The sequence below is a fragment of the Onychomys torridus genome, chromosome 5 (assembly GCF_903995425.1).
Source record: "Onychomys torridus chromosome 5, mOncTor1.1, whole genome shotgun sequence".
Lineage (NCBI taxonomy): Eukaryota > Metazoa > Chordata > Mammalia > Rodentia > Cricetidae > Onychomys > Onychomys torridus.
This window is the reverse complement of record NC_050447.1, coordinates 122,957,291-122,972,016: the sequence shown is the minus strand read 5'-3', so window position 1 is coordinate 122,972,016 and position 14,726 is coordinate 122,957,291. Positions and strand designations below refer to the sequence as shown.

At 38.5% G+C, this 14,726-nt stretch overlaps 2 protein-coding genes across 2 annotated transcripts in view; one reads left to right on the top strand and one right to left on the bottom strand.

Moving 5' to 3' along the window:
* The window catches only part of Ecm2 (extracellular matrix protein 2), a 30,608-nt gene extending 21,924 nt beyond the window's left edge, over positions 1-8,684 (bottom strand). Inside the window, exon 1 of the mRNA XM_036187987.1 lies at positions 8,499-8,684. The gene's annotated coding sequence lies outside the window, so the exon portion shown is untranslated. The remainder of the gene's footprint in view (positions 1-8,498) is intronic.
* The window catches only part of LOC118584055 (centromere protein P), a 195,340-nt gene that overhangs the window by 147,016 nt on the left and 33,598 nt on the right, over positions 1-14,726 (top strand). The window lies entirely within an intron of this gene.

Genomic DNA, 14,726 nt, shown 5'->3' with positions numbered 1-14,726 from the left:
CAGAGCTCATCAATTGACTCTACTGGCTTTCCAGCATCTGGAGATTTGTCTGTCTGCTCCACGTCAACCCTGACCCCAGCACTAACTAAGTTACAGATGTAAGATCTCAAGCTTTCACAATAAGCACTTTATCCACTGAGCCATTTCCCTAGCCTTGAACTTTTTTTATTTTTAGGGGAGGGTGGTGCTTTACATGTGGAGGAATGAGCATACAGGCATGTGGAGGTCATCCTCAGGAATGCTGTTCACCTCCTTTGAGAGGGGGTTTTTCATTGGCATGAAGTTTACCAGTAAGGCCAAGTTGCCTAGCTAGTGAGCCTCAGGGACCCTCCTGACCCACCTCTAGTTCTGGGATTACAAAAACGTATCAGTGTATCCTGTGTTGTTGTTTTGTGGCTTCTGGGTACTCTCAAGGTTCTCATACTTAGAAGGCAAGTGCTTTACCAAAGGAGCCATCCTTCCAGCACTAGGAGTAACTCTTACTCAGCTGAAGAACAGAAGATCCCTGAATGTAGTAAAGCTAAGAAACGAATTTGAGAAATAGGTTAGGCACTTTTGATCTGGCAACAGCATTGTGACATAGGCTGGTGCAGTAGCATGGACAGGAAATGAATCACCTCCACAGTAACCACAGGGGTTGTGTCCAGAGGGTTCAAAATCAGCTAGGCCTTCTAGGCAAGGCTGGCAGTTTCCACAGCCTCTCAAGTCAGCAGCTGAGTGAGGTATCTTTCTTTAGTGCTCCCCTTCACCTGGCCTGGAAGCCCTCCTTAGCCCTCTGCTTAGTCTCTCTCTGTCAGTGTTCCCAGAGATAGTGAGCCCCTGCACCAAGTCTAACTCCCATTCCCTGGAGAACTCACTGACTTAGTTGTAAGAGGATACTTATTACATATAGTAATTGCCGCTTATGGGAAGCTTGCAGTTAACGTTGTACTCAGTAGGGAAAGGGAATGTTTTCATCCCTCTCACCACTTCTGCCAGGGCTCTGCTGGGTTTCTAGCAGGTAGTGGCATTGTACCAGTGAACAGAAGACATGGAGACCTCCAGGAAGCTATTACTCTACCTTTCAATAGAATCTTGACTTTCCATAGAGAAAAATCCAGACTGTAGATAAGTAACATTTTATAATCTCCAGAAATGTATTTTTAATGAGGAACAGGACATAGTTGCTGACAGATTTAATTGTTTTGTCAATGAAACTTAAGATTATAATTTTAATTCTTAGCAATTATAAACTAGTATTTGTTGAAAATTCATCTAGACTAGACAGGAAGAAGTAAAATAGTTTTATTCACAAATGTAAAAAATCTTGAGGAATCTACTTTAAAAGCTCCTGTAATCAGTCAGGTTTCAGGATATAAGCTCAATCTATAGAAATCAAGATTATTTCTGTATGATATAAAAAAGCAGAAGCTAAGTCACAGTGTTATTTTGTGATGGCATAAAATGTAAATTACTAGGGACTGTCTTACAGAAGGTGGACAGGGTGTCTGCTGTGAAAAGTGAACTCTGAACTGCTGTGGAAAGAAATGGGGTGAGCCCTTTGTAATGAAACTGTGTACTGTATATGGGTCAGATGACCCAGGGGGCCAGAGTCTCAGTTCCCCACAGGTTGACCTACACACTCGTCAAATCCAGTCCTAATCTACCAGCTGTTTTGGTAAGAATTCACCATCTGAACCAGGCATAATGGCACACCAGTAATTCAGTTGGGGTCAGCCTGGGTGACGAGATCCTGTCTCAGCATCACATTGTAGCTGTGGTAGAATTTTTAAAGCATGTACAGCACCCTGGATTCAATCTCTAGTTCTTTCAGAAAGGCAAAAGAAGGACTGGTGAAATGGTTTAGCAGGTGAAGGTGCTTGTTATGAAGCTTAACAACCCGAGTTCTGTCCTTGAGACCCACATGGTGGAAGGACAGAACTGACTCCCAGAAGTTGCCCTCTGACATCCACATGTGCTCTGTGGCATGTGTGTGCATGCATGGTCACACACACACACACAGTAAATAAAGAAGTAAATATAATTATAAAAATAAAATTATAAAGAAGAAAATGTTTCGTGATATATAAAATCATATGGTTAAAATCTTATCGTTTCAATATAAAGTTTCATTGGAACACAGCGTGCTTGTTTGTATTGTTTATGGCTTTGTACACAAGCTGAGATCAGGCCTGTGAGATGTATAATTTAGACTCAAGAGCATAAGTTTTTATTCAAAGCTTAGAGCAATGCCTCTGAATTAGGGATGATTTGTCCCCCGGGGGACATCTAACAATGTCTAATATGTATCGACATTTTCAGTCATCATGGTTGGGAGCAGTTCTACAGGTATCTAGTATGAAGAGGCAGAGGGTACTACCAGCCATCCTACAGGGCACAGTCTTCACAGTGAAGAATTAGCTGGTGAAATATTGGTAGTGCTGAAATGGAGCAGCCCTGGTTGTGAGAAAGTTACTCTAGGTTGTAATCATGACCCTGAAATGTTCTTCCAAGGTCAAGTGCTGCTTCACTGCATCCAGCTCTCTTTGACTGCATCTCTGACATCATCCATGTTCCCACTAATAGAGACTTGGTGCCCCATTCCTCACTATCTGTGTCCATATACTACTGTTGGGAAGTTCTTCCTCTGGCCAAGCTTATTCACATGATAGTCCACAGAGATTAAAAATAAAAAACATGTTCACAGTTTTCTTCTGAATTCATTTAACAAGTGCTTTAAAAATAAATTTACATTTGTAAAAATACCTGTTTTAAAAACCAAATGGTACATAAAGTGTATATAGATGAAAAGACAAGCTGTCCTAATAATAGTTTATTACAAGCATAGTCAAATATTTGTATCAAGGGCCAAAGAGTAACTATTTGGGGCTTAGAGATCCATAGTCTATGTCCTAGCTTTTCAGCATTTTGTATTTTTTTGTTTGGTTGGGTTTTTTTGTTTTGTTTTTGTTTTTGTTTTTTCCCCCCCAGAGTAATCCTCAATACCATTTGACTGGTTGGGCCTATTGATGTTCTGATAGTGCTGTGTTCAGCAAACAGAATTTGGTATTTGGGCCATGATTTACCAGCCCCAAATTCAGTATATCTTTCATGACCTCTTCTAAATACATATGCTCATATGTATTTAAACATATATTATATACAAATTAAATATATATTTATTTATTTAAATATAAATGGGAACAGTCCAACCTTTTTCATCCCAGTCAGCAAGAAATTCTGAGCATATACGTACACATGTCAATTTCAGTCTATTCAGCCTGTTTTCATCTTGTAAATTACTTAACAAATTTGTTATCTGATAGTTTAACGTTTCTCTTAGGTTTTTGTTTTTTGTTTGTTTGTTTGTTTGTTTTGTTTTGTTTTGTTTTTTGAAACAGGTTCCATTACAGTCTAGGCTCTTCTTCGCCTTTCTATGTAGCTGAAGTTATCCTTGAGTTCTTCATCTTTCTGCTTCTCCATCCCACATGTTAGTGTTACAGCTGTCCATCACCATGCCTGGCTACTCAGAAACATTCTTAGTCAAACATCTTCTGGAAGCATTTTTATATTCTTAATTTTATTTTTAAATTTACAAATAACATATTAGTAGAGTCTCTTTTTTTAACTTTCTGTTTTGGCCTTTTATGTTGCTTGGCATTTATAAATTAGTTTTGTCAAGTTTATTAATTAATGCTAAAGCTATGTTATGTCATATTCAGCTTCAGAGTTGTCTAACTACCCTGGTGCTTTCATCATTAGGTAGAGGCTTTCTGTATCTCTATTAGTGCTCCAGTAAGAGCTACTTTGTCTAATATTAATGTAGCTACTTTCTTTTGGTAATGTGTGCTTGGCATTTTTGTACCATTTTGCTTTTAGCCTTTCCATAGCATATTTTTTCATAAGTTCTTTGAATTTTAATGCTGTCTGACAATCTTTGTATTTGATAGGAACATGAAATCTCTTTATACTTAGTGTTATACTTTTACTGCTTTCTGAGCAATGCAAGAGCCAGGATGCTTTAATTCCAGTTACCATATTCTGGCATAAAAGTTTTCATCATATGATTTAATTCTCTATATATGTTAAACAGCATAGCAATAGAATATCATGAAAAGGTTGTTTTCTTTTTCAGGCTGGCAAAATCACTCAGTGAATAAAGGTGCTTGCCATCAAGCCTGATAACATGAGTTTGATCACAGGAACTCACACAATGAAAGGTGAGCACTGACTCCCCCAAGCTGTACTCTGGCCTTCACACATACACCATTGCAAACATGGACAAACACAATAAACAATAAATGTCAACAAGAAGATTGTTGTCATTGCTCTGTATCAGAAAATGATTTAGATCAGACTTTTTGAGTCTCTTCACTTATTAAGATTATTCTCTTTTGAGGACTGTGTATTGTAGGGTGTTTAACAGCATTCCTGGCCTCTTTCACTAGCACGTTCTCATGACAACCAAGACCACTTTCAAACTTTACCAAATGACCTGCTCCTCATCTGAGAGCCACTCCTTAGATTCCGCTAAACACTTACACTTTTTCTTTTCATCCTTTCCTGTGTCTCCAGACCTTTATTCGGATTTTCCTTCTCATTCAAAAAAACGTCTTACAGTAATTCATTTTGTAAAGTTCTATTAAAGATCGACTCCTTTTTTTCAACTGAAAATGCTTTTATACTACCTTAGTTCTGAAAGCACGTTTGCCGAATAGATTTTGAGGTTAATCGTGGTTAACATTTTTAAGATACCATTTCTATCTGTTTGTTTGTATTGATTCTACTTTCGTTTTGAAACAAGGTTTCGTGTAGTAAAGGCTGGTCTCAAACTTAATATGTAATCATGGATGACCTTGAATTTCTAATCCTTTTGCCTACACTTCCCACAAGATCACCATGACTTCCTTTGTTGGTTCAATTGAGAATTTATAACTCAAACTACTTCCTTAAAAGTAGCATTTTTTCTGACCATTTTCTGGATGTTCTCTTTAGCCTTCAGATGTTTACTCTGATGCATGTAGAAATATGATTCTCTTAATTCTATTATATTTAGGATTCATGAGACATTCTGAATTCATGCTAGATTTGTTTGTTTGTTTGAGATAGGTTTTCTCTGTGTAGCCCTGGTTGTCCTGGGAGTCACTCTGTAGACCAGGCTGGCCTAGAACTCATGAAGATCTGCCTGCCTCTGCTTCCCAAGTGCTGGGATTAAAGGCATGAGCCACCACTGCCCAGCTGCATGCTGGATTATTACTTTTTTTTTTGGTCAAATTTGGGTAGTTTTTTGTTTGAGTTGGTTTTTTGTTTTTGTTTTTGTCCAGAGCTAAGGACCAAACCCAGGGCCTTGCACTTGCTAGGCAAGCACTATACCACTGAGCTAAATCCCCAACCTCTTGGTTGTTGTTTTAAGCCCTCCCTTAAGAACTACAGTCAATTATGCAATAGCTTTTCATTGTATCTTCCACATCACTCCTGGTTGTATTCTTGTTCTTCTGTTTGAAACATGATTCATCCTCACAAGTCTAAGTAACCTGGCTTATTAATACTCTCTTCAGCTGTGGTTTATTCATTATTAAATTCATCTTTTGGCCTCCTTGTTTCTTTTATTGTATTCCTTAATTTTCAGTAAACAATTTTTATTTTCAATTCTATACTACAATTTTTAATTTCATGTTCTATTCTGTGTACATTTAATCATGTTTGTCTTAAAGTCTGTCTAGTCTGTACCTATCATCTGTTCTTAGAACTTTAGCCATGTTCTTCCATCTCTTCCTTTATCTGATGCCTTTTGAATTCACGCCAGACATTATATAAACACTCATGAAATGGTAGTGCCTGGGATGATGTATTTTCTGTCTAAAGATTTTCACATTTTGAGCGTGGTGTTGCAGACACTGTCATTAATGCCGAGTGATTTGAAGCTGGCCATCACTGTACCCAGTGTCTTCACACTGTGAGTCTTGTTTGCTAATGTCACAGCACAGATCTCATCCCCTACTGCTGGCTCTAGTCTTTGTTCTCTTTCTCTCCGGCCTTGTGAAGCTATTTTAAAGCTCTGTTAAGCTCTCAGCCACCTCTTCTGGAATCCACAGATGTTTCCAGAAGCAGAGCAGTTTCAGACCTGAGACAGTCTGGGTTTCAGTCTTATTCCCAACACTGGCTCTGTTGTTTTTCTCTGTTCCTTCTCAGCAGATGAGTAGAGCCATTTTCCTTGCCAGAGGAAGCACTTCAGATCCCTTTTGTTCTTCGCAGAAATACGGATTTCTTTCTCTTAGACATGGTAAAAATTTGTGAATCTTAAATGTCTCAAATGTCTTGTTTGGTTGAAACTAGAATTACAGCTTCAAAATCATTTTCCCTGAATACTTTTCAGATCTGGCTCATTATCTTCCTTCTCTCAGACTTTGTTGTCCTTCCATACAGGGTCTTGCTACATAGTGTGGCCGGCCTAGAGCTAACAATGTAGACTAGGCTGACCTTGAACTTGTGGTCCTCCTGCCATGGCCTCCAAGTATTAGAATTACAGGTGTTAGCTACCACACTCAACTTGTTCCTTTCTTGCAGTATTGTGGAGAAGTGAATTCAATTCTCATCCCTTTGTAGGAAGCATTTTCAGTCTATCTTCTGTGGAAATGCTCTATTTTTAGTATGTCTTTAGCATTTGTAAGATTTGTTGTGAGGAATAAATTATTGATATGTCCTTCTTAAAATTCTTTAAACCCTGAAACTTCCTTCTCTGATGAACTCCCTGTGCTTCCCAAGCTTATTCATAGACTTTCCCCACCCATCCCACATTCCTCCCCCACCAAGAGGAATGAAGGAATGAAGCCTGGGGCATTAGGAATGCCAGCCAAGCACCTTACCACTGAGCTATATCCCAGCCCCATTCTCCATCTTTAAATTATCCCTGTCTTCTCTTAAATGACTCCCCAGTTTTGCCTGACAAGGCGCTCTTCTTGCTCGCACACACACGCACACACACACACACTCAAGCCACACATTCAAGCCTTTCACTAACATATCTTCTATTATTTCTAGGAAATTAAGAGACAAGAAGGCACAATGTATATCAGGCTTCCCCTTTTGAATCTCAATAGTTCTTTTTGTAGCTTCATCTGATAAAATCTTCTAAATTAGGATTCACCTGGTTTCACCCACATGAACTTGCCTGTGAATCATGTGAACTCTGCAGATAGCAAACTCAGAGATGTCTTCATGTCAACTCCAGCATCAAACTTTTGTTTAGGGTATTTGTATAAGATCTCCGGTCACTTGAAAATCATTACTGTAGGTCATTGAAATTAAATCATGTTTAAAGTTTTATGATCTGCTTTAGTTTCAGAAAAACTAGTTTGCAGAATGTAAAGAAGGAACCAGGTTATTGGCACCTGGAGTCAATTCTTACAGTGAAGTAATGCAGGAAAGCAGGAGCAATGGCCACAACGGTGATGTCAATCTAGGGCAGGAAACACTGGATTTGCTGAGTAGGGCACATAGCATAAACATTCTACATCATGTACACTGACTGTTTTTTTTCTTTGACAGTCATACATGTAATATATGAGGGTCATGAAAAATCTAATTCTGGACCTGAGACTCTCTAGATAATCTCTAGGGGCCTCTGCAAAGGTAAATTGTACCATCCCTGGGCCTTCTATAAGCTCTCACCTGTCTAGGAATTTGAGTGCTAGAAGAAAGCATGTCTGCTCAGCTGGATGCCACACTCTCCAGGATAGGGATTCGGAGACTACTCACTAAGTTTGTCTCCCTGTTCCAAATGAACTCATTTTTACTTAACTCTGAAATCTAAATAGATTTGTTCAGAAGTAAATTGACAAAACTGTCTTAATTTAAAGAAAATCAGGGTCTAGTTTAAATAAATTTTGAGAAATGGCCCTCAATGCTAATTGATATTCACTGGATTATAGAATTTTGTTTTTTGTTTAGTATTTTAATAGGCAACTTTATAATCATGTTTCTAGATACTCTAATCACAGTATTACTTTCACCAAGTAATGCTTTTACTTTTTTGACCTTTTATGTTTATCCAAACATTGAATATCTATAAACTCCAATTAACTTATTTTCTCCCTTAAAATTTTTTCATTTGTTTTAAGTAAACTTTAAAAGTATCCATAATTTTCAATATATCTTTGAAGTCACAAGTTATCCTTCATGTGAGCAAGCCGACTTAAAGTGGAAATGCTTTTAATTAAACATGAATGTTCCTTTAGAACTGAGAAAATTAAAGCTTCGAATCAGTTGATAATTCTACTCATCACATAATCCTAGCTAAACATATGAAAATAGTTTATAATTCCTTAACATTTGAAATACTGGGGGAAAATCCTCCTGAAAAGAAAGAAGTAAACAAAACAAAGCATACTTTTAACTTTTCACTCTATTAATTACAGAGATACTTTCTCAAGGATTAAACATATTTGCACACAAAATACCCAGATATTAAAGCCACGCCACATGCTGTAGTAGAAACTTAAAATTTAAAACATGTTTACCTGGAAATCTAAACTAAGTAGGCTTTGCTTGGTGTCATTTAAGTCTCCCGCTGAAAATGAAACAAAACCAGAACTTTCTTTAAAAACAAAGAACAGAAAGGAATGTTGAAAAATATTAGCTGACTTCTTAGTCACATCTAAAATAGCTGCTTCCCTTGGGGATAAATGCCTTTCAGTTCTTTGTGTGGAAAAATCAGCCAAAGAAGTAACCAGGGAAAATGGTTACCAAGGGAAATTTTTTATTTTTTTTAAATCACAGGAAAAGTGGAAAACATCAGCAGAGAGTTGGGGCGGGGGTTGAGGAGAACATTTCCTTTGCAGGCTGAAAAGGCAGAACTAGAATCACAAAAGTGATCTGAAACAAATTTGTGGCTTTCATAGGCTGTTTGCATGAAAATATTGCATAGATTTTGAAGTTCAAACTACTCAGCATAGCACCTATTCACCTAAAGGCTGCATGAGTCTAATCCTGTTTAAACTGAGTAAATTTCAACTTATTAAGGAAACAAAAACTGGTCACATATTAATGTCATTAGAAATTATGTAATTTTAGTGGTTGAGTGGTGGTATATACCTATAATCCCAACACTTAGGAGATAGAGGCATTGGGAGTTTTAAGATCAGTTGAGGCTACATATGGAGTTTGAGCCAGCTTAGGCTACAAGAAACCCTGTCTCAAAAATATTGATTTCATATATACATATGCATACATGCATACACATACATATGCATACATACATATTCCTAGCTGACCTGGAACTCACTATGTAGACCAGGCTGGCCTTGAACTAATAGAAGATCTACCTGTCTCTGTCTTCAGTCCTGGGATTAAAGGTTTGCACCACCACACCTAGGTAAGTTTTGTTTTGGTGTGTGTGTGTGTGTTATACATATATTTTTCTTTCTTTCTTTCTTTAATGTACAAGGGAGCGGTAAGGCTCTCCATTACCAGTTACTCCAGCCAATTAGTGGTGTGCTTTGGCCTCAGGTTTCATCTCCCCATGAGCAGGTTAGAAACAGATCAGTGTCAAGCCCAGCACTGCTGGCTGTGGGTGCCTGAGTTACTCTGAAAGCCTAGTGAGTGTTCAGCATAGTACACGAAAGTGAAGAGCTATCAAGGCACATAGATTTGAAATTTAGAAATAATATAAACGAAGATTTAACATATGTAGGGAACACTCGCAACATACTTGTAGATAAATGACTTATGTAGTAAATTATAAGTGACCTCTGAATATCAGTTTTGGAAACAAGAAAATAGTGAATAAATTCCTTTAATTTTTTGTTGGTTTTCGTTTTTGTTGTTTTTTTTCTTTTGACACAGGGTTTCTCTGTGCTTCAGCTCTGGCTGTCCTAGAACTCACTCTATAGTCTAGGTGCCCTCAAATTCACCAAGATCCTCTCTCTGCCTCTCTAGTGCTGGAATTAAAGGCGTGCACCACCACCACCCGGCTATGCCTTTAAATTTTTGAAAGGAATTTATTTTTCAATCAAAAGTCATTACAAGGCAAAAAGGAAAAACAATTCAACTGGCAAATGGACAAAAAAACATTAAGTTAGAAGTTTGTAGACTAGGGAATGCCAATGGTTGGTGAAAGGCAGTTTTTCAACATCAGTAATAGTCAAGAAGTATTCATTGAGATATGTGCTATCACCCCCAGTATGAAATGTTGAGATAGAACAGAGGTAGTATGAACATCATCATTTTAAAATAATCCCAATAACCCCCACATACTTGGTAATCATAAATCACAGCCTGATTTGATCTGTTGAAGGAGAATTGTGTTCGTGGCATGCTGTGTGTGGCAAACAGAAATTGTTCTATTGAGGACAGCTAATAAAAAGCAGTACTGTCTGTCTGTGAGTCACTTCTAGAAATGCATTATAGGAACATCTTTCTGTGCAGAGGTGTGCCTTGGGGTAGTTCTTTGAAGCACTCTAACTATGGACTTTATGGAAAAACAAACAAAAAGTAACCCAGTTGTATATTCGGAACAATGTACTACAAAGCTCTTTGGAAACTAAAGTAACATTAATACTGGCATGTGAAGTTGTCCCCAGTATACCAAGAGGAAAAGGGAAATATTCAAAACAAGATATGTATTATCTTTTGATATATATAATTTTGCATCTTTCTGGAGAGCAGATTAAAACGGATAAACAAAAATTGATAATAATATTTATCCCTAGGTGATGAAATTATAAAGATAATTATTTATATAATTCATTATTTTGTCAATGTTTTGTGCTTTTTATAACCAGATGAGGAAAGAATAACTATTTAAAGCAGTATAAACAAAAAACCCTCTTTTTAAAAAAGTTTGTGTGTGTGTTGTCTGCATGTATGTCTGTTCACTATGTGTATTCACTGCACACAGAGGCCAGAGAGGACATCATATGCCCTGGAACTGGAATTACAGACAGGTGTAAGCCACTCTGTGAGTGTTAGGAAACTGAACCCTGATCTTCTGCAAGAGCAGCCAATGCTCTTCATGGCTGAGCCATCTTTGTGGCTCCTTCAATAAAAGTAACTCTTCAGAGGCATAAAGGGATAACAATAACTATCATGCTGAGATTGACATGGTTGGAAAAAAACTATTTTAAGATTTCTGAGGTCACTGCTACAGGTTTGTGGTTTAATGGATTTAACCACCATAATACATGGAAAATGCTGGTGTTACGGTTTTTCCTTCTCTCTTATTATTGTAGGCATAATTATGTTCTAAAACTTGGCTACTGTAGTGCTCTGAAAGAGTATAGTGTTTGCCACTGAAGACTATGCAGAAAGTGAGCATCAGCCACACCGAAAGGGAGTAAGCCTTTCAGTCATTTATTTTTCACTTACCACTGAAGTCACTTAAACTGGTTAGTATTTATTGTCAACACAAACTGGAGTCACCTGGGAAGAAGGAACCTAAGTTGGAAAAGTGCTTCTCTAAGATTGGTCTGTGGGCATGTCTTTGGGGACTTGTCTTTGATTAGTAACTGATGTGAGAAGGCCTAGCCTACCAAGGGCAGCATAATCTCTGAGATGATCCTGAATTGTATAAGAAAATTAGCTGAGAGAACTAGAGAGCAAGCCAGTAAGTCGTTTTCCTACATGATTTCTGCCTCTGTTCATGCTTGAGTTCCTGTCATGACTCCCTCTGACAAATTGTAACCTTAGTGTTTATCACAGCAACAAAAAGCAAACTGCAACAGAACTTGGTACCAGAAGTGGGGTGGTGCTCTGCTGGGCCTGACCATGTTATGGGTGGGAGGGGGGCATAGTGAAGATTTTGGAACTTTGATCCAGAAAAGCTATTGAGAGCTAAGAGCTTAATGAGCTGTTCTTTGGGAGCTTGGAATGCAGAGAGACAATGCAGAGAGACGCTGACAATGGAGGACCATTGTGAAGTTCAGAGGAAAGAAAACATCTTTCAGGGATGTTCCTATAGAATCTCTGTGGTTACTGTTTAACTGGGGCTGAAAAATTAGCTGTGGTTAACAAGAAATCAATACTACTGAAGTGAAACCTTCTATGCTTTACTGGGAAACTGGTTGCTGGTTAGCTGAGGCTAAAAACTTAACTGTGTTGTATAAGAGGCCAGCACCATTGCAGTAAATGGAAAGTATTTCCTTAGGGTCAGAATACAGAAGCCATGGTCTAATGGGAAACCAAGACTGTACATCAAGCTGGCAGCAGAATTTGGCAAATAATGTATGAGAGTCTCCCACAAGATACTGGTTTTGAAGGCATGAAAGGGTCATGGAGAGAAGCTGAAGCTTGAACACTGGGTGGCAAGGTCACTGGAGTTCCTGAAGAGAGACCAAAAGATGTCAATGGTGAAGAGACAGTCTCAGTTGCAGTGGAGATCACACGATATTGAGGACTGTGAGATCCACCAACAACAGCAGCTAGTGTGGAATGCAGCTGGTCTTAGTAAGTTTTGTGTACTGTGGATGGCATAGCTGGAGACGTGGATATGCCCAAGCCTTTTGCAGCCAAAACATCATGAGTGACTCCCAGATGTCAAACGTATAGCTACAGGATTTGAGCTGTGCCGACAGACTTCAGTTTTGCTTACATGTGATTTTTATTCCCTGTTCTTCTCTTTTGGAGTAAGGAAATATGTTTTTAGTAAGTAAGTACTTTTTTTTAGAAGCCCACAATTAAGAAACTTCAGAGTGTGACTTTTCAAGTTGTACTGTATTTTATATTATGATACTAATATGAGATCTTGGTGACGAACAAGAAAGAAATTATTAAGGCTTAAGGTGGTGTGTTTGTGTACAAGCTGACAAGGAGTCTACTTGTCAGATTCAGCTGTCAACGTGACAAAGCCCAGAGTTGTGTGAGGAAGTCTCTGTTGGGGGATGTCTTTCATCAGATGGGCCTGTGGGCGTGTCTGTGCAGCATTTTCTTCTGCTGTTGTTCAGGAGGCGCTCTCTTTTAACTGAGAAGAATGAACATGACATATGGTTGAGTGACAGACAGGAAATTACCAATGTTTATGCCTTGTGGATGTATGAGTAGATATGAAGGCTGGTATGTCTGATTAAAAATTAACCACAGTTTTGTAGAGAACTTTATAGATCTTGTTATTTTATTCCTAATTACTTCTTATAATTGCTGAATATTTGTCTACTCAGAAAAATAAGGCTATTTCTATTTTACACGTACAACAAAACAAAACAGAAAGAGCTCCTTAAATAACAACTGCTCTGATCACATAAGTTTTCAGTCAGTCCCTTTAATTTAATATTTTTACACTGCTGTTTTTAACCAGGCAGTAAACTCATGGATCTGATTCCTTCTTCATCTCTGCAGTTTCTCCCTCCTCTCAACACCCATCCTCCCTCCCCGCACCTTCTGGATTTCATCACATAGTTTTTGTTTTGTTGTGTTGTGTTTTTTTCTCTAAAGACAGGTTCTCTATCTACATAGCCCTGGCTATCCTGAAACTCACTATATAGACCAAGCTGGCCTCAAACTCTTAAGAGATCAGTCTACCTCTTCCTCCTGGGTGCTGGGATTAAAGGTATATGCCACTATGGATGGTCACATCCTTTTTTTTAATTAATTACATCATTCCCCTCCATTCCTTTTCCTTCCTCCAAGTCTTCCATGTCCCAACCCTTCAAATTCCTGGCTGCTGCTTCTTTCTTTCTTTCTTTCTTCATTCATTTATTCATTTATTTAGTGTGTGTGTGTGTGTGTGTGTGTGTGTGTGTGTGTGTGTGTGTGTTTCTGGGTGTCTGTGTGTAGTCTATTCTCAGCATTTCTTAGTTGCCTATAAGGTTGAGGCCACGTGAACTTTCTGGAGCTTTCCCTCATCCACATTAACTTGTCTATTGGTGTCATCCTTGTTCAGCTCATGTTTAGGCAGCCATGTTGGTGAGTTTTTTGTGGGTGTAGCTTCCGACATTCTAGGAGACACAATCTGACAGCAATCTCCCTGTTCTTTTGACTCTTACCATCTTTCTGTCTTGGGTGTAGGAGTTGTTGTAGATGTATCAGTAAGGACTGTGCTCCACAACTCCGCATTTTGATCAGTTATGGTTTTCTTTAATGGCCTCCATCTGTTGTAGAAAGAAGGAAACTCTCATCTGCAGAGAAGGTGAGGATAACATGTATCTATAGGTGTAAAGACAAATGTTTAGAATATAGTTAGAGATTTTGCTGGTTGCATAAGGTGTCAGGGATAGGTTATCCTTTAATATTCACAGCTTCACTAGCCTTAGGGTAGTTGACTAGATTTCCAATACCAGGCTGATTTCTCTCTTTGAGCAGGTCTTAAGTCCAATTAGAGAGCTCTTGGTTACCACCAGGGTATGTGTGCCACTACTGCATGCACCCTCAGGGTTGCCATTGTTGGTCATTATTGTGGCTCATAGATGTCATAGCTTGGCAGAACTATTGATTGTTTCCCTCCTTTGGAAAGTTGCATGGCACCTTCTAGTACCAAAGAAGCTTAGTCCCCAAGGAGAAGGCTTTCAGATCAGTTCCAGCTCAAGGGGCTCTGGGTCCTGGTTCTGGGTCCAAATTGCATGATGACTTCAGCAATGGGGACTTATCTTCTACTTCTGAGGGGCAATCAGGGGCAATAGCAATAGCCCATACTGTTTGGGGAATCTTTTATGATCCTGACCAACAACTCAAAAAGGGTTTCTCATACCTAATATTGAGATTTTTGATAGATGATCTATGGCTCTTACAAAAAATATTGTCAGCCAAGGTGGGAAATT